General features: G+C 43.2%; 2 pseudogenes; both read left to right on the top strand.

Moving 5' to 3' along the window:
• Positions 1-2,587: 2,587 nt before the first annotated feature.
• Positions 2,588-8,589, top strand: LOC116890270 (annotated as a pseudogene).
• Positions 8,590-11,246: 2,657 nt separating this feature from the next.
• Positions 11,247-13,393, top strand: LOC116886331 (annotated as a pseudogene).
• The last annotated feature ends 6,308 nt before the right edge of the window (positions 13,394-19,701 follow it).

The following is a 19,701-nucleotide window of genomic DNA, read 5'->3' as shown; positions in this document are numbered from 1 at the left end:
ATCACAGCTAAGGTCACCCCCCATTGATTCTTGGATGCATTCTTTATCCTAGAATTCTGTCTCCTCCTAGAGATGTCCCTCACCTGCTAACCTCTTTAATTCGTTCCTCTACATTGGAGGAATGTCAACACCTATTCAGAAAGCTCTTTCCAGCCTCCCCAATTTTAACACCTTCAGCAGACTAAATCCTCACAGTCTGTTTTCAGTATGTGCTTTGATTTGATCATCAAGTGCCTGTGAGTGTGACTTGTGTGACTCTGTTGTGTTTCTGAGTGTGAGTTTGAGTATGTGCTTGTATAAGTCAGTGTTCTCTAGAGTCACAGCACTTGTGGAATATCTCGATATATTAAGGGAAATTACTGTGATGACTTACAGTCTGTAGTCCAACTAACCCAACAATGGGCAGCTGTGTTGGGAAGTCCAACAATCGACTAGTTGCTCAGTTCCATGAGGCTGATTGTTTGAGGTGATCTTCTATAGAAGTAGGTTTCAGTAGGTGTGCTGGCCGGTAAGTGCGAGCAGTCAAAGAATAGTGAATCTTCCTTCTTCCAATGTCCCTATGTAGGTCTCCAGTAGAAGATGTGGCCCTGATTAAAGGTGTGTGTCACCACACCTGGATCTAGGACTCCTTTGTCCCAGGCTGACCTTGAACTCAAAGATCCCCCCCCCCTGGTGTTTAATCCCCTCCTGGGATTAAAGGTGTGTAATATCTTGCCTGGAGCTTTCCTTGTTTTCCCACTGCAGGTTTCTGGGATCACACTATGGGCTGTGAGCTCATGTGGCAAACTCTCACTCACTGAGCCATTTTAGTGTTCCATGATCAGACTTTACTGTCTAATCCAAGAGCAGATGAAGCCTTTCCTAAGCAAATACTCTGGATGCTCTACTCATATGTCAGTCATACTCAGTCAGTGCTCATGGAGTATGTGATCAAGGTGCTCCTAGATTTACCACTTCCCTACTATCTGTCACCTAGTGATGGCACATTTGATGTCACCAGTTCCATTAACCATCTAGGATTCCATGTCGATAAGCACGGTGTGTGTAGACAAATCTGATTTGTCACCCATTGGGACAGGAAGTCAGCATTGATTAGGGGATCTGACTCCAATGGAGCTTAAGAGCCTTAAGAGTCTTGGGTTAGTCACAATAGCCATCAGTCATATAGAGTAATGGATGCTGCAGTCTCTTGCTGGTCTGAATGTCCTGCCATCTTGTCCATCTGTGATAATTTATGATCCCCAAAGAAACTCAGTTCATTTTTCAGCCAATATCCAGGGATGACAGGAACCCAAGGTTGCACACAGAACATTCATTCCTTTTGTCTCTCCAGATAAAAACCATTAACAATTGGTTTGAGTAAAATACAGAAAAATATAAATAAAAACAAATGCTAAAATAAGGATTTGATGAGGCTAGGCCTTGTCAAGCAAGTCTAGGACACCCTGGGCTGTTTGTTATACACCTGCCCAGAAAAACAAAAAAATCAAAAACCCAAACCACATTGAATTTGGGACAGGTATGGTTGATTGGGGTTGGAATCCAAAGTTAAGGCAATGGAATCAGGTGTTCCAGGCTAATTGAAGCAAAATAGGGAGGTTCAAGCAAAAACAGATCATATGTTCATTATAAATAGAGTATAGTCAAATGGCAGAAAAAGGCTTCTGGGTAAAGACCACCAGAGAATTTCCATTAAGCGTTAATCTTGGAAAGGGTTTGCATCTGTGCAAGCCTGCTGAGGAGATAAGCAGCAATGGTTGTAGGAGTCTCTCTACCTCTTCCTATAGGCATGGGGGAAAAGGTGCAATAAGAATTGTAAGATGTAACATGCTGGACTGGCTAGCATTTTGTATCAACTTGACAGAAAATAGAGTCATCAGAGAGGAAGAAGTCTCAGTTGGTGAAATGTCTCCACGAGATCCATGTGTAAGACACTTCTAAAATATTGGTCAATTTGGAAGGACTTAGTCTATTGTGGGTGTACCATTCCTAGGCTATTAGTCCTGACTTGTATAAGAAATCAGGCAGAGCAAGCTGAAACCTTGTCTTGCTAAGGCTGACATGCAAAAGAACATTTTTTTAAAAACAATCCCAGGTGAAAAGATGTTCTCCTAGAGCAGACACAGGAAAGAATGTTTACCTGAAGCAGACACAGGTGAAAGAATGTACTGATAAAGCAGACATGTAAAGGATGCTTGATAAAGGAGTAAATAGGACCCCACAGACAGTGGGAGACCATCACTGAGCATTGGTTTGGTTTGCTCTGCCTCTCTGCTTTTCACTAACAGCACCCATGTATTGGATTGCCTTACAGCAGTGTTGAGCTCAACTTGTGATAATTGCCAAGAACTGTTCTTGAGGCTACCTTGCCAGGTTGTTGCTTCTGTGGCCTCTCCTGAGGCCAGTTGAAAAATCTGGTGGTTTACTCTATTTTGACCTACAGCTGGGGATTCCTGCCTGATGTCTACCTGCCTAGAAAACTGGACTGAAGTTGCTTTGGAATCAGAGTTAGACTTTGGCAGGAGGGTGTGGCTATAAAGGAAAGGTTCAGCTGCAAATTATATAAAGAGGCACAGCAGGCAAAGCAATGCTAGATCTCTTAGATCTTGGAGGCACAGACTTTCCCAACCGGAAAATAGCAATCTGCCACCAGTGTCCAGATCAAGTAAGTCCCTCAGCTCCATAGGGATACCTCATCTCATGCAACCTACTCCAGCCTTGTCCTCACTTAAAAGTTTGTTTATATAATGTATTACATGCTGGTTATTCCTTTTTGAGATGAGTTCTCTCTACATAAGTTTGTCTGGCCTGTATCTTAGATATTCTGTACTTTTTAGCTTATATCCACTTGTCACTTAGTACATACCATGAATGTCATTTTGAGGTCTGGGTTACCCCTCTCAGGATGATATTTTCCAGTTCCATTCATTTGTCTGCAAAATTTATGATGTCCTCATGTTTAATAGATGAATAGTATTTGAGTGTGTAAATTAATTACATTTTCTGTATCCATTTGTCAATTGATTACCATCTGGGTAGTTTGTAGCTTCTGGCTATTACAAATAAGGCTGCTATGTACATAGTGGAGCATGTGTTTTTGTGGTATGGTGGGCATCTTCTGGGTATATGCCTAGGAGTGGTATAGCTGGCTTGTCAGATAGTTCTGTTTCCAATTTTCTGAGGAACAACCAGGTTGAATGCCAGCGTGGTTGCCCCAGTTTGTAATCCTGCCGGCAATGGAAGAATGTTCCTCTTTCTCCACGCCCTCACCAGCATATGCTGTCACCTGAATTTTTGATCTTAGCCATTCTGATTGTTGTAAAGTGGAATCACAAGGTCATTTTGATTTGCATTTCCCTGATGACCAAGGACTTTGAATGATTTTTTAAAGTGCTTCATGGCCATTTGCGATTATTCTATGACTGAATTAGGGGAAGGATTGATGAAGATGAAGGGGATGGTGACCCCATAATAAGATCACCAGTCTCAACTAACATGGATACCTGGAGCTCCCAGAAACTGAACCACCCAACCAGGCAGCATACAGGCTGGTCAAAAGCTCCCAGAACATGTATATCAGATGATTGTCTGGTCTGGCTTCAGAAAAAGAAGGTGCACCTAATCCTGGAGAGACTTGAGGCCCTAGAAATAAGGGATGCCTGGGGGGGGGTTGTGCTGGAATGGGGTCACCCTTTTGAAGTCAAGGAGGAGGAATTGGATGAGGAACTGTGGAAGGGGGGCAATGGCTGGATTGTAAATTTTAAAAAAAGAAAAATTGCCCGGCTTAAAACTCACTGAGATTCTCCTACCTCAGTCATCTGTGAGCTGCTTAACAAGAATATCCAAGTGTGTTCTCAATTATATATAATTACTGATAGGGTCTCTGTGGTTCCTGTGGGACCTTTTGCTTTATTTAGATTTGTTTTTTTTTTTTTTTTGAGACAGTTTCACTAAGAATGTCAGGGTGACCTTGCATTCAAGGCAGTCTGAGCCGAAATGTCAGATGTGAATTGCATAAGTGCCTTCACTACTGATCTTTATGTCACTTGAAGCCTGGCATTCTTTGGTGTGCTTTTGATCCCAGCAAGAGGGAGGCAGAGGGAGGCAGAGGGAGGCAGAGGGAGGCAGAGGGAGGCAGAGGGAGGCAGAGGGAGGCAGAGGGAGGCAGAGGGAGGCAGAGGGAGGCAGAGGGAGGCAGAGGGAGGCAGAGGGAGGCAGAGGGAGGCTATGAGTGTTCAAACAGCCATGTCTTTTAAAAAGGCAAACAAGGAGCTAGAGAGATGGCTCAGTGGCTAAGAACACTGAGTGCTCTTCCAGAGGTCCTGAGTTCAATTCCCAATCACAACCATCTGTAATGGAATCTAATCTTCAGTTGTGTCTGACATCAGGGACAGTACATTAAATACATACATACATACATACAAAACTAAATAAGGCAAAACAAGCAAATAAAAAACTAAAAAAATCAAATGGTATTTGCATCTGCTCACTGATACATAGTCTCTTATTTTCATGGAACTCAATGTCCTCTAACTTGAAGGAAGAAACCCGAATATATATGTGTATATCGGTACATATATGTATATATGTAGTATATATGCATATGTAAATGTACTTGCACATACATGTGTGTCTGTGAGCTTGTGTTTGTGTGTATGCATTTAATAGACTTTATGTCCCAATTACAGTTCACTTCTTCCTGTCCTTCCATACCCATCATTGACTGCAACAGAAAGGCATAAACTATATGGTCTCTAAATTTGATATCAGCCTAATTTATACAGCTAGTTTCAAAGCAGCCGTGGATAAGACTATGTCTAAAAGAAGCAAACAAAATAAACCGATAAACAAAAACACACAATATATTTCCATCTGCTGATTAATACATAGTCCATACTTTTCAAAGAAATCAGGATGTATTCAAAATTCCAGGAAGAAGCTAGCATTTTTTTATTAGATGTTCAAATGAAAAATCTGAATATAACTTGAAGTTAAAATGTCTGCTCCTGTTTTTATTTGTTTATTTGTTTGTTTGTTTTTTGGTCTTTCATTAGTTTCTACAGGTCATAGGCAATTTGTTCTGGAGATGTAGAAATAACCAATTATGGCATTGAGCTAGAGATCTTCCTGACTTCATCATGTGAATTATAATCTCAACCTCTTAGTCTGTTCTTTCTGGATGAATTATAAAGAGTTACAGAGGATACCAATGGCTACTGAAGGTTTACTAACTTTAGTGTTTCTTTCTTATATTTTTTAGCTCTCTAGGCTTGCAGGGCTCAAGCTTGGAGGTTTCTCAACACGTCCAAAAGTCCTGTATGAGTGATAAGCAAAGATTGATGTCAATAACTAATGATGGGAATTTCAAAGACATCATGACCTGTTCCACATAGTGTTGCTGGATAAATAGAGTGTGTGGAAAGTTTGGAAACTGTTTTCCTTTGCTTTTCTTTTTTTTTTTTTCCAGACACATATTGAAAGAAATATTATTTTCTCCATGTTTTGGAGTATTTTATACAGGTGCATATTTTCATATAAAATTTCTACAAACACATGATTTTTTATTAATAAAAATAACCGTGGTCTCTAAAGATCTGACTCAAGTTTCTTTTTTTTTTTTTTATTAACTTGAGTATTTCTTATATACATTTCAAGTGTTATTCCCTTTCCCGGTTTCTGGGCCAACATACCCCTCCCCTACCCCCCTCCCCTTCTTTATGGGTGTTCCCCTCCCCATCCTCCCCCCATTGCCCCCCCCAACAATCACGTTCACTGGGGTTTCAGTCTTAGCAGGACCCAGGGCTTCCCCTTCCACTGATGCTCTTACTAGGATATTCATTGCTACCTATGAGGTCAGAGCCAGGGTCAGTCCATGTATAGTCTTTAGGTAGTGGCTTAGTCCCTGGAAGCTCTGGTTGCTTGGTATTGTTGTACATCCTTTGCTTTTCTTTGAGGGCCTGGAGAGCTAAGCAGAGTCTACCCATCATCTAACAACTGACTGAGCCTTCAGAGTTCTGGGTTATCCCTTCCCAGTGGGATGTATTCACCCCAACTGTGGCTGGAATTTGATGTGGTCTTTGGGAACTAGGATACTTTGGAGAGGCTTCACACCACCTGGGAGAATTATGGCTTTGAAACCAACAAAGGCTGGGTTAGACATTCTAGGCATAGGCATTCTAGACATTAGGCATAGGCTGTGAAGTGGTGGGACACACATTTAATCTCAGCCTTGGGAGGCACAGGCAGGAAGTCTCTATGGGATTCACACCAGTGTGGTCTATAGAGCAAGTTTCAGGACAGCCAAAGATAGAGGTAGTGCTATAAAGCCCTTATCTCAAAGAACAAAGAGAAAAAACCCACAACAACTGAGGGTGCTGAAATCGGTGGACTGAGTTCTCCATCCTCATCAGTACTGATATAGCCCTCACAGCTTCCTGTGTGGGCAGAAGGGTTTCTTAAATTTATTATCATTAATGGTATATTTTTTCCTGCTTCCCTAGTCTCCCTCTTTAGAAGAAGACACAATGAATGTCTACTCTCTACCCACCCTCCTGAAGCTGGCAAGACAGAGGTTATTGAGGGAGAAGGCCTTGGCCATTTCTGCTCTCAAAGATCTGCCCTATGTGATGCTCCCAGTGATGTTCGAGGAGGCCTTCATTGATGGAAGTACAAAGATCTTGACATCTATGATAACCTTGTGGCCCTTTCCATACCTTTCTGTAGGAATGAATATAAATAACCTCAACCTGGACACTTTGAAGGCTGTGCTTGAGGGGCTAGATATACTGATTTCACAAAAGGTTCGCTCCAGGTAGGCAAGACCAGCTGGGGTTAGGGAAACGTTCTGAGTGCTGAGAAGGGGCAACTAGGGACAGAGAGTATTTGGCCAACCACGGATCAGATGCTTCTGATCTTCATTTTTTCTTCATCCTAGAGTCTCCACTGGGTATAGAGGCTTAGAGGGGTATAGAGGCTTGGGCTCAGAATCACCTATCTGGGCAAATAATAACTAATGTAGAAGGTAGAAAAAAATAGACACACCCAGTGAGGAACTGGTCTTTTCCTACATCCCTCAAAGGTTCAACTGAAATGAGGTTTTGGTTTAAGGGGCCTGGAATGGAGGGAAGTAACAGGACTAAAGATACCCTTCTTGCTAAGAATTCATTTACTCAGCATAAGGCTCAGGGTTTGATTCTAGGCACAGGGAAAAGCAAAGTCTTAGAAACTGCTGAAGTGTAAGATGTGGAAAAGAATCATACTGTAAGACGTATCCTCCTTTACCATCTAAGAACTATACTCATTTTTCCCACAGTAGGTGCAAACTCAGAGAGATCAAATACATCATGAGGTGTGTGGAATATGGGCTGGATTCCATGAAGGTGAAGGCTTACCAGATTTCGAGACACAGAAGCAGCCAGTGGAGAATAGTCCTGACTCTGGGATGAAGAAAGAATTGAAGGTGAATACTCAACTCAACATCCTGTAGGGCAGACCTGATGAATCTACTATGTACTTGTTGCCGTGGGTCCAACAGAGAGAAGGTTCCATTCATCTATGCTGCAGAATGCTTGCGACTCAGGGCTTAACTGAGGCTGCAGTCACAGAAATCTTCAATAGTGTTCATGTAGACTGTATACAAGTGCCGAGCCTAAGTTGTGTCTTCATAGATGATTTGGCTTTCCTTAATCCCTATCTGAGACAAACGAACAATCTTCTTACACTCATTCTAGATAGAAAGAATCACAGGTACGGTCAGGATGGATGATTTTGAAGAGCTTGATGAGGAGAAAGTAGAACATTGATTTTCTCAGCTTCCCACATTCTTCTGTCTCCAGGAACTCTATATAAGTGATGTCTCTTTTATAGAAGGCAACCTGAAAGAATACCTCAGGTAAGGAAGGACTGAGAAGGCCCACTAGACCAGAGAAAACACATATCTTTGTTTTTCTCTTTTCCTTGGTTTTATTTTATTTTTCATTTTGTTTTGTTTGCAAGCTAGTGGCTCCATGGTGGTCTGGCTACCATACACCTAGCATTCTCAGAGATATAGCCTATCTGAGCAGATGGGTGCTGTAATAAGATATGTATGACCAGGCATAAGCATACTTCTTATTTCTCATGTCTGAAAGGTTTTGAGTCCCAAAACAGGTTTAGTGGATGAAAAATATGTGACACTAGATTTCAATGTGAAGAAAACTGAACATGGACTTTGGAGGAACAGAACCCCTGAGAACTCTTAAAAAATAGCACTAGGAAGTTGTTAGATTTTGTTTGGGGTAGGTAGTCCTTCCTATGTGCACCATGTTGGCCTGATAAATCCATTGCTGTGGTTTCCTGCCAGACACTCAATTATGCCTATTGTGATAACTATAGGCCACAAACTAGAATGCTGTGAATTGTATAAACAATCAAGAGAAAGCCATGTGCTGTGGGTTGACCTCAGTATATAGTCAGAATGAGTTTGGGAGAAGTGGCATCTGCTTAGCTGCCAATCCTATCAACCCTCTTCAACACGATTTGCCAGGAAACAATTATTTGTTCTCTCCCCAGGTGCCTGAAGAAGCCCTTGGAGACACTCTGTATCACTAACTGTCAACTCTCACAGTCAGACTTGGATTACCTGCCCTATTGCTGAAATATTTTTAAGCTCAGATATCTGTGCCTTACGTAATTTATTTACGTAATTTATTCCTTGTTCCTCTTGCATTTCTTCTTGAGAGAGTTAGACATGCCCTGGAATGCCTGATTTTGAAGTCCTGTGATATGGGGGAATTTCAGTTCAACGCCCTGCTGCCTGTCCTAAGCCAATGTTCCCGCCTCACAGAAGTCAATTTCTATGTTAATGAACTCTCTCTGCTTTTCCTGAAACAACTACACCACACAGCCAACCTGAGTACAACCAGTGAGGTGTACCCTGCTCCTCTGGAGTGCTATGATAACAGAGAAGTAATACTAACACAGAGATTAGAAAATTTTTGTCCTGAGCTCCTGGATATACTTATGGCCAAAAGACGGCCAAGAAGGTTGCCTTTGCTACAAGTCAATGCTCTAACTGTGATGGGTCCTATGTTTATGACTTGGAGTCCCAATGTTGCTGTTTTGAAAAGAACTACTGAAAGGTTGATTGTGGAATGGAAAAATGGAGGCTTAGTACTGAGGATTGATGAAACCTTAAGTGAATTTGCTGAAAGGAGCATAGACATATCAATCACCTAAAGGTCTGAGACACGCTAGACAGGCAAGATCTTCCTCTGAGCAGGTGAATGGTTGTTGCATCTACAGAAGTATCAAGCACTCTTTTCTCCTCTAGGATTATCATAGTTTGAGTGTGTTACAGTACAGGCACCCATCCATGAGGACATTTTTCCCTCTGTTGACTGAATACAATAAATGTGTTGACTTTCTGAGTTGCTGATATGTCTCTGACAGACCCTAATTATTCCCAGCATTTCCGCACCTGTGTCTGGTTTCTTCCTTCCTCATCTCCATGATTACATAAACATCAGATTTGTAGCGTTCCTTGCATCTCAGGAACAGGTCTTATAAATGAGACCCAAAAGGCAGGGCTTTACAAAGTGCTCAATGTTTTGAAATCAATTTAGTATATAATATATTCAGATCACAACAACTGAGGTAGATATGGGGAACAGTGGGCTGAGGGGTCAGGTTTGTTCAGCAGTCAGGAAAAATGAGAATCAAGTGAACACCAAGGCAGGCACATTTCAGGTGGCCTTGTATTTAACCTTTGCAGGAAGACGTTATTTGCAACATATGGACATTCAGAGACCTGATATCAAAATTAGAAGGATATGCGACCTTAAGCTATCTAGTTCTTCTTATTTCCAGAACAGTTTATATGTTGGCTAAGAAGAGATTCACTTAAGCAGAGAGATATGTCCTAACACCATCCCCTGGTTCCCTGGGATGGATCCTCATGGGGGACTCCCAACCTCCATGTGTAGTGTGGCTTCTTCTTCTTTTTTTTTTTTTTTTTTTTTTTTCGAGCTGGGGACCAAACCCAGGGCCTTGCGCTTCCTAGGCAAGCGCTCTACCACTGAGCTAAATCCCCAACCCCTGTAGTGTGGCTTCTTGAAGATATTGAGGTGACTCACAACAGGCTGTGGAGAAGAGGATGTTCTCTATGGAACTTATCACAGTTTCCTTACTCACCTTAGTTCATCTCTTTAACATCCAGGCTGGCCAGTTTGGCATGGAACTGTGTCTCACTGACTTGGTATGGGTCTAATTTTCCTCTCTAGAGTGTCTGGAAAACTGAGATTGAATATGTGTACCTCCATGCCAGGTTATTTTCTTTTTAGAAAAATGTACCAGGATGTTCATGAGATTCTATGAATAGCCTGAGATATTTTAAAATAATGAGTTTTCTTGAGGAATTCCCATAAAGAATGAAAGATGTCTCTGGCTGAAGTGAGGAATGAACTATTATGTAGGTATCCTCAGAGTCAGGCCAAGATACCCTCAGACCAAGTTCCCAACACAGAGGAGATCTATGTGCCTCAGAGGGACACGGGGCTAGGGATAAGAGGCAATGACAGGAGATAGAAGACAAAGGAGAAGGGGAGGGAACAAGGGAGAAGATAAAGGACTGTTCCTGGGGACAGGGCAGGAACAGAGGACTGCTTCTGGATATAAAAGAGACAGAACACCTAGCCTATAGGCCAAAGGCATGTTTAGAGCTAAAAGGTAAACCCCATGTGGGAATGAGGTATTTTATTTAATTGGGGTGGTTAATTACGTAAGTCAAGAGGGGCTTTTGACTGCCGGACTTGAGAGCTCTGCCTTGATAATGTACTTCAAGAAAAGGAAGTGTCCAAATAAAGGAGTTGAGTATTGGGGCTACCTTTTGAAACATAAGCGAATTGTTTTCACCAAGGGACAAGGATGAGAAATAAAGACCAGGGCTGTCATGCCCATGTTTGCTGTTGTCAGACTGGCTACAGTGCCATCACTGAGGCAGGGGGATTGATGAGAGTTGTAGTTTCAAATCAATCTACAGATCAAGACCATGTATCAAAAGAACAAAAACAAAAATGAAAAGTAACTTCCCCCCAAACCAAGTACATACGTAGTGCCTCACACTCAATAAATAAATAAAATAAATAATTAAAAAAAGAAAGTAGGCAGTTCCCTGGCTGAAAGAGCGAGCTCCGCTCCGGGCGCGCGGGGAGCAGAGGAGGTGGCGGGCGGCGGTGGCGGGCGGCGGTGGCGGAGCCGCCCAGTGCCCCTCCCCGCCCCTCCAGCCCCCCACCCAGCCACCCGCCCGTGACCCGCGCTCATGGCCGCGCGCACCCGGCGCAGTCCCCAGGACTCCGCACCCCGCGCCACCGCCCAGCTCGCAGTTCCGCGCTACCGCGGCCATTCTCACCTGGCGGCGCCGCTCGCCCACCGCCCGGACCACAGCCCCCGCGCCGCCGACAGCCACAGTGGCCGCGACAACGGTGGGGGACACTGCTGAGTCCAAGAGCGTGCAGCCTGGCCATCGGACCTACTTATCTGCCTTGCTGATTGTCTATTTTTATAAGAGTTTACAACTTTTCTAAGAATTTTTGTATACAAAGGAATTTTTTAAAAGACATCTCCGGTTTATATTGAATCCAAAGAAGAAGGATCTCGGGCAATTTGGGGGTTTTGTTTCTAAAGTTTTTAATCTTCGTTGACTTCGGGGTTTGGGTACCCCTCTCTCTTCTTCAGACTCCGGAGGACCTTCCGGGTCCCCACATTAATGAGGCAGCCACCTGGCGAGTCTGACATGGCTGTCAGCGTCGCTCTGCTCCCGTCCTTCTCCACGTTCGCGTCCGGCCCGGCGGGAAGGGAGAAGACACTGAGTCCAGCCGGTGCCCCGACTAACCGTTGGTGAGAGGAACTCTCTCACATGAAGCGACTTCCCCCACTTCCCGGCCGCCCCCAGGACCTGGCGGCGATGGTGGCCACAGACCGGGAAAGTGGTGGAGCTGGTGCAGCTTGCAGCAGTAACAACCCGGCCCTAACCCGGAGGGAGACCGAGGAGTTCAACGATCTCCTGGACCTAGACTTTATCCTTTCCAACTCGCTATCCCACCAGGAATCGGTGGCCGCCACCCTGACCACCTCGGCGTCAGCTTCATCCTCGTCTTCCCCAGCCAGCAGCGGCCCTGCCAGCGCGCCCTCCACCTGCAGCTTCAGCTATCCGATCCGGGCCGGGGGTGACCCGGGCGTGGCTGCGGGCAACACAGGTGGAGGGCTCCTCTACAGCCGAGAATCTGCGCCACCTCCCACGGCCCCCTTCAACCTGGCGGACATCAGTGACGTGAGCCCCTCGGGCGGCTTCGTGGCTGAGCTCCTGCGGCCGGAGTTGGACCCAGTATACATTCCGCCACAGCAGCCTCAGCCGCCAGGTGGCGGGCTGATGGGCAAGCTTGTGCTGAAGGCGTCTCTGAGCACCCCTGGCAGCCAGTACACCAGCCCTTCGGTCATCAGTGTTAGCAAAGGAAGCCCAGAGGGCAGCCTCCCTGTGGTAGTGGCGCCCTACAGCGGTGGCCCGCCGCGCACGTGCCCCAAGATTAAGCATGAGGCCGTCCCGTCCTGCACGGTCAGCCGGTCCCTAGAGGCCCACTTAAGCGCTGGACCCCAGCTCAGCAACGGCCACAGGCCCAATACACACGACTTCCCTCTGGGGCGTCAGCTTCCTACCAGGGCTACCCCTACACCGAGTCCCGAGGAACTGCTGAGTAGCAGGGACTGTCACCCTGGCCTGCCTCTTCCCCCAGGATTCCATCCCCATCCGGGGCCCAGCTACCCTCCTTTCCTGCCAGACCAGATGCAGTCGTAAGTCCCCTCTCTCCATTATCAAGAGCTCATGCCACCGGGATCCTGCCTGCCAGAGGAGCCCAAGCCAAAGAGGGGAAGAAGGTCTTGGCCCCAGAAATGAATAGCCACCCACACTTGTGACTATGCAGGCTGTGGCAAAATCTATACGAAAAGTTCTCATCTCAAGGCACACCTGCGAACTCACACAGGAGAGAAACCTTACCACTGTGACTGGGACGGCTGTGGGTGGAAATTCGCCGGCTCAGATGAACTGACCAGGCACTACCGCAAACACACCGGGCACCGGCCCTTTCAGTGCCAGAAGTGCGACAGGGCCTTTTCCAGGTCGGACCACCTTGCCGTACACATGAAGAGGCACTTTTAAATTCCACATAGTGGACATGACCCACACTGCCAGGAGAGAGTTCAGTATTTTTTTTTTTTAACCTTTCACACTGTCTTCCCACAAGGGGAGGAGCCCAGCTGGTGAGCGCTAAAATCATGGTCAAGTTCCCAGCAAGTCAGCTTGTGAATGGATAATCAGGAGAAAGGAAGAGTCCAAGAGACAAAAGAAAAGAAAAGAAAAGAAAAAAATACTAAAAAACAAACAAAAAAAAGAAAGAAAGAAAGAAAGAAAAAAATCACAGAACAGATGGGGTCTGAGACTGGATCTTCTATCATTCCACTATCAAACCCAACTTGAACAAGACTGGACTTACAAAATGCCAAGGGGTGACTGGAAGTTTGTGGATATCAGGGTATACATTAAATCAGTGAGCTGGGGGGAGGGAAGTCCAGAGTCCCCTTGAATTGTGTTTCGATGATGCAATATACATGGGAAGACAACCTTGTATGCTCTTTGCCTTCTAAAAAGCCATTATGACGTCAGAGGAAGAGGAAGCAATTCAGGTACAGAACGTGCTCTAATAGACTAAACGATGGCGCTTGGTGAGTCGTGGTTCTAAAGGTACCAAATGGGGGAGCAAAAGTTCTCCAACTGCTGCACACTTTGACAAGGAAAATCTATTTTTGTCTTCCGATCTACATTTATGACCTAAGTCAGGTAAATAAGCCTGGTTTATTTCTGTAACATTTTTTTATGCAGACAGTCTGTCATGCACTGTGGTTTCAGCATGTGCAATAATTTGTACAATGGTTTATTCCCAAGTATGCCTTTAAGCAGAACAAATGTGTTTTTCTATATAGTTCCTTGCCTTGATAAATATGTAATATGAATTTAAGCAAACTTCTATTTTGTATATTTGTAAACTACAAAGTAAAAAAAAATGAACATTTTGTGGAGTTTGTATTTTGCATACTCAAGGTGAGAAATGAGTTTTAAATAAACCTATAATATTTTATCTGAATGAAAAAAAAAGTAAAGAAAAAAAAAGAATGGAAGTTGATCAGATGGATCGGAAACTGTCTTACAGACGAGGCGTGGTGGCACACGCCATGAGTCCCGTTACTCTACGGGAAGGAGCGTGGAGATTTGGCACATGACTAAATAAATAAGACTTCACTGTGGGGAATAACACTGAATGGGCTCTGGCATTTCAGGCTAGTGTGAGGTTTTCTGTTTTGGCTTTCAAAATGGGAACTCCAACCATGGAGATAATGAAAATAATCGCAGGCAACATGAGTTTGGTTACAAAGCAACCAATCAGTAGGCAAGTTTTGGTTGTGAGATGGAGGGCAGAGCGCAGTGGGGAGGGATTAATGAGCCTTGTTCTCAGTTTTCATCTGCATCGCACTGTGTTAAAGCCTATAAATAATGTAAATGGGATTTTCATAAAATTTTGCTGCCTTCATCAGAAAGATGGATGCAGAGGGTTTTTTTTGGGGGGGGGCGGTTTGTTTTTGTTTCTGTTTTTTTTTTTTTAGAGAAATTATGTGAAACTAAAAATTAGATTGATATTTCTTTATACATACATGAAAGAAAAGGAAATTTTTAGTTACAAAACACACATGGATGTTTGAATATAAACTGAATAGAAATAAAGATTGATGTCAATAAAAGAAAAAGATAAAGAAAACAAATGGGGCTGGAGAGATTGCTCAGCAGTTAAGAGCACTGACTGCTCTTCCAGAGGTCCTGAGTTCAAATCCCAGCAACCACATGGTGGCTCACAACCATCTGTAATGGGATCTGATTCCCCCTTCTGGTTCATCTGAAGACAGCTACAGTGTACTCACATAGATAGACTAAATCTATCTATCTGGTAGCACACGCCATTAATCCCGTTACTCTTCAGGAAGAATTGTGGAGATTTAAATGGCTTGGGGGGCCAGCCTGATGTAAGAAGCAAGTTCTAGAAAGGAAATCAAGAAATAAAGTAACACACCTCGGGCATTTGATTTTTGACAAAGAAGCCAAAACAATACAATGGAACAGAAAGTTAATCTTCACCAAATGGCACTGCTGTAACTAGATGTCTGTATTCCAAAGAATGCAAATAGATCCATATTTATCACCACACAAAACACAAGAACAAACGGATAAGACCTCAACTTAAAACCAGACACGCTGAATCTAACAGAAGAGAAAATGGAAAGCAGCCTTGAATATATTGGCACAGGAAAACTTTCCTGAACAGAACTCCCATGGCTTAAGCACGAAGATCAAGAATTGATAAATGGGACCTCATGCAGGTGCAAATCTTCTGTAAGGCAAATCACATTGTCAATAGGACAAAACAGCAGCCTATATATTGGGTAAAAATTGTCACTAACATGACATCTGTAAGAGGCCTAATATCCAAAATATATAAAGAACTCAAGAAGATAGACTTCAGAAAACCAAATAAACTAACCCACAAATGGGGTACAGAACTAAACATAAAGTTCTCAACAGAGGATTCTCTAGTGCTTGAGAAGTAAATAGAGAAATGTTTAACATCCTTAATCATCAGGGAATTGCAAATCAAAACAACCCAGAGATCGCACCTTCCACCAACAAGAGTGGCTGAGATGAAAAACTCAAGGAACAGCACATGCTAGTGAGGATATGGACAAAAAGGAACATCCCTCCATTGGTAGTGAGATTGGAAATTTGGAGAACCTCACTGGAAAAATCAAGCTGTCGGTTTCTCAGAAAATTAAAAATAGTTCTAACCAAGACCCAGCTATACCACTCTTGGGATTATATTCGAAATGTTTCACAATACCGGAAAAACACATGCTCCACTATGTTGACGGCAGCTTTATTCATAATAGCCAGAAACAGGAAACAACCCCAGTGTTCCTCAACAGACGAACTGATGAATTGATACAGAACATATAGTTTATTTACACAATGAAATACTATTCAGCTATTAAAAAGGGAGATACCATGAATTTTGCAAGCAAATGGATGGAACAAAAAAAAATTATCATCCTGAATTAGGTAACCCAGAACCAAAAGGACATGCATGGTATTTACTCACTGATAAGTGGATATATAGCCATACAATACAGGATAACCATGATATATACCCAGAGACACAAAGAAGTTAAACAAGAAGGAAGCCCCAAGCAAGGATGCTTGAGACTTACTTAGTGGCAGTATTAGGTACACCTTTGTTGGAGTAGATTTAGCCCTGATAAAGGAATTGTGTCACTGTGGGTATGGGCTTTCAGACCCTTCCTAGCTGACTGGAAGCCATTCTTCTCCTGGTTGATTTTGGAACAAGTTGTTGAACTCTCAGCTCCTCCTGAACCATAAATGCCTGGGTGCTACCATGTTCCTACCATGATTATAATGGACTGAACCTCGAAACCTGTAAGCCAGCCTCAATTAAATGTTGTTCTGATAAGAGTTGTCTTGGTCATGGTGTCTGTTCACAGCAATAAATCCCTAACTAAGACAGTATGGGAATTGGGGGAGGGGTAAGATCAGATTTGGGGAGACACAGGAGAGAGGTGCAGAGGGCAAGAGAATGAATGCAAATCTGCAGGTGTGGAGGATGCAGAGGTGTGGATCATTAGACAATCTCTAGGAAGTGTTGTGGGTAGGGAAGCTCCCAGGAGTCAATGTGAGTGACCTTAGCTGAGGCACATAGCAATAGGGATCTGGAACCTCTTATAGCCAAGCAGAACATCCAATGTGAGGAGATTAGGACACCAACCCACCTCCAAAATTTTCCAGGCAAAATGTGTTCCATCTAAAAGAAATGCAGGAAGAAAACTGGAGCAGAGACAGAAAGAATGGTCGACCAACAACCAGCTCAACTTGAGACTCAGTCTATGGGCAAGAACCAATCCCTGACACTAATAAAGATACTCTGTTATGCTTGCAAAGAGGAGCCTAACATAATTGTCCCCTGAGAGGCTCTACACAGTAGCTGACTGAAACACATGTAGATACTTACAGCCAAACAGTGAATAGAGGTCAGGACCCTTAAGGAAGAGTTTGGGCAAGGATTGAAGGCCCTGAAGTACATGGATACTCCACAGAAAGACCAACAGGGTCAACTAACCTAGACCCCTGGGAGCTCTAAGAGACTGATCCACCAACCAAAGAGCGTACATGGGCTGGACCAAGAACCCCAGCAAATTTGTAGCATATGTGCAGTTCAGTCTCCATGTGGGCTCCCCAAGAGTTAGAGCAGAGTAGTCCCTAAAGCTGACTATGGATTCTGTTCCCAAACTGGTCTGGCCTTGGTGGAAGTGGGTGTGCCTAATCCTACAGAGACTTGGTGCACTGGGTTGGGGGATATCCAAGGGATGCACCACCCTTTCAGAGTAGAAGGGGAGCAGGGAGAACTGGGAAGTAGGCAACATTTGGGGTATATATATACATAAATAAATATCCAAAGATCAAAGAAGAAAAAAGTTTTAGGATGCTTCTAATATGATTTACTTTATACGTAATATTCTTTTAAAAATTAATGTTATTATCTTCTCTTACTAGAAAGATACTGAATGAGTAATAAAAATTATCTTGTCATTTCAACCAGTAAAAAATATAAATAAATAAATAAATAATAAATAAATAATAAATAATAAATAATAACAGGACACAATGGCATCCCACAGAATGGGAAGATATCTTCATCAGCCCTGCATCTGACAGAAGGCTGACATCCCAAATACATAAGGAACTCAAGAAACTAGACATCAATAGACAAAATGATACATGTGAAAAATGGGGCCCAGCCCTAAACAAGGAACTCTTAACATGAGAATCTTTAATGACTGAAAAGCACTTAAGAAATGTTCATCAGCTTCCAGTTTGCATCTATGCCTGATTACAGATCCTGTTCTTCAGCCCCTCACCCCACCCTGTCTACACCGAGACAACTTGACACCCAGGAGTTCTGACACAGCCATGCACACAGATCCAGCTCTTCAGACTGCCTGTCATACCCAGAGACAGCAAAGACCTCCTACACCTTATAAACAACTTGAACAGTGTCTAGATATAAAATTAACTCAGACAAATTAGTAGTCTTCACCTACATAAAAGATAATTTGACTGAGAAAGAAATTAAGGAAACAACACCCTGAACAATGGTCACATATAATATACAATATCTTGTGTGACTCAAATCAAGCAAGTGAAAGTTTCGTATGACAAGAACTTCAAGTCTCTGAGAAAAGAGATTGAAGACCTCAGAAGATGGAAAGATCTCCAAAGATCTCTAAATTGAAAAGCTTCTGTAAATCTAAGGGCACTGCAAATAGCAATCTACAGAGTACGAAAAGATCTTTATCATTCCTACATCTGATAGAGGGTTGATGTCTAAAATATACATAGAACTCAACAGTTTAAGACTCCAGAGAACCAAATAAACCTATTAAAAGTGGGGTACAAGCCAAACAAAGAATTCATAACTTAGGAATCTCACATGGCTGAGAAGCACCTAATGCAATATTCAACATCATTAGTCATGAGGGAAATGCAAATTAAAATGACACTGAGATTCCACCTCATACTAATTAAAATGTCTAAGATGAAAACCTCATGTGACAGTAGATGTGGAGAAAGGAACATTCCTCCAATCCACTTTGGAAAACAGTCTGGCAGTTTCTCAGAAAATTGGAAAGAGCTCTATCCAAAGACCCAGCTTTACAACTACTGGGCATATAACCAAAAGATGCTCCAATGTATAACAAGGACATGTGCTCCACTATGTTCATAGCAATCTTATTTATAATAGCCAGAAGTTGAACACAACCCAGATGTCCCTCAAGGAAGAATTAATACAGAAAATGTGATATATGTACACAATGGGGTGATACTCAGCTATTAAGAACATTAATATTAATATTAATGACTTCATGAAGTTTGCAGGCAAATAGATGGAACTAGAAAACAACATCCTGAGTGAGGTGACACAGACACAAAAGGACACATGTAGTATGCATTCACTGATCAGTGAATATCAGCCCAAAATTTCAGAATACCCATGATACAACTTGTAGACCATATGAAGTTTAACAAGAAGGAAGACCAAAGTGTGGACATTTCAATACTACTTAGAAGGGGATAAAATAATCATGAGGGACAGAGGGAGGAAGGCACCTATGAGGGAGATAGAAGGGGGAGGGAAAGGAGGGCAAAATCAGGTATGGAACAAGACAGAAGAGAAGTCCAGAGGGTCAGGAAAATGAATAGAAATATATAGCAACACTGGGCAAGGAACTAGGGGTAGCCACTAGAATGTCCCAGGTGCCAGGGAAAGGAGTGGTTCCCAGGAACCATCAGGATAGATATTATCCAAAATATCCAGCAAAGAGGAGATATATCCTATAGGGATCACCTCTAATAGATAGCCAGAGCCCCAAGTTGAGGGATGAGTCCACACACCAAGTTCAAAATTTTTAACTCAGAATCGTTCCTGTACAAAGGAAACACAGGAACAAGAAAGGAAACAGAGACTGAAGGGAAGGCCATACAGAGACCATCCCACC

This window comes from Rattus rattus, chromosome 1 (assembly GCF_011064425.1).
Source record: "Rattus rattus isolate New Zealand chromosome 1, Rrattus_CSIRO_v1, whole genome shotgun sequence".
In the NCBI taxonomy this organism is placed as follows: Eukaryota; Metazoa; Chordata; class Mammalia; order Rodentia; family Muridae; genus Rattus; species Rattus rattus.
The sequence above is the reverse complement of the archived record's forward strand: the minus strand, read 5'-3'. Positions and strand labels throughout refer to the sequence as shown.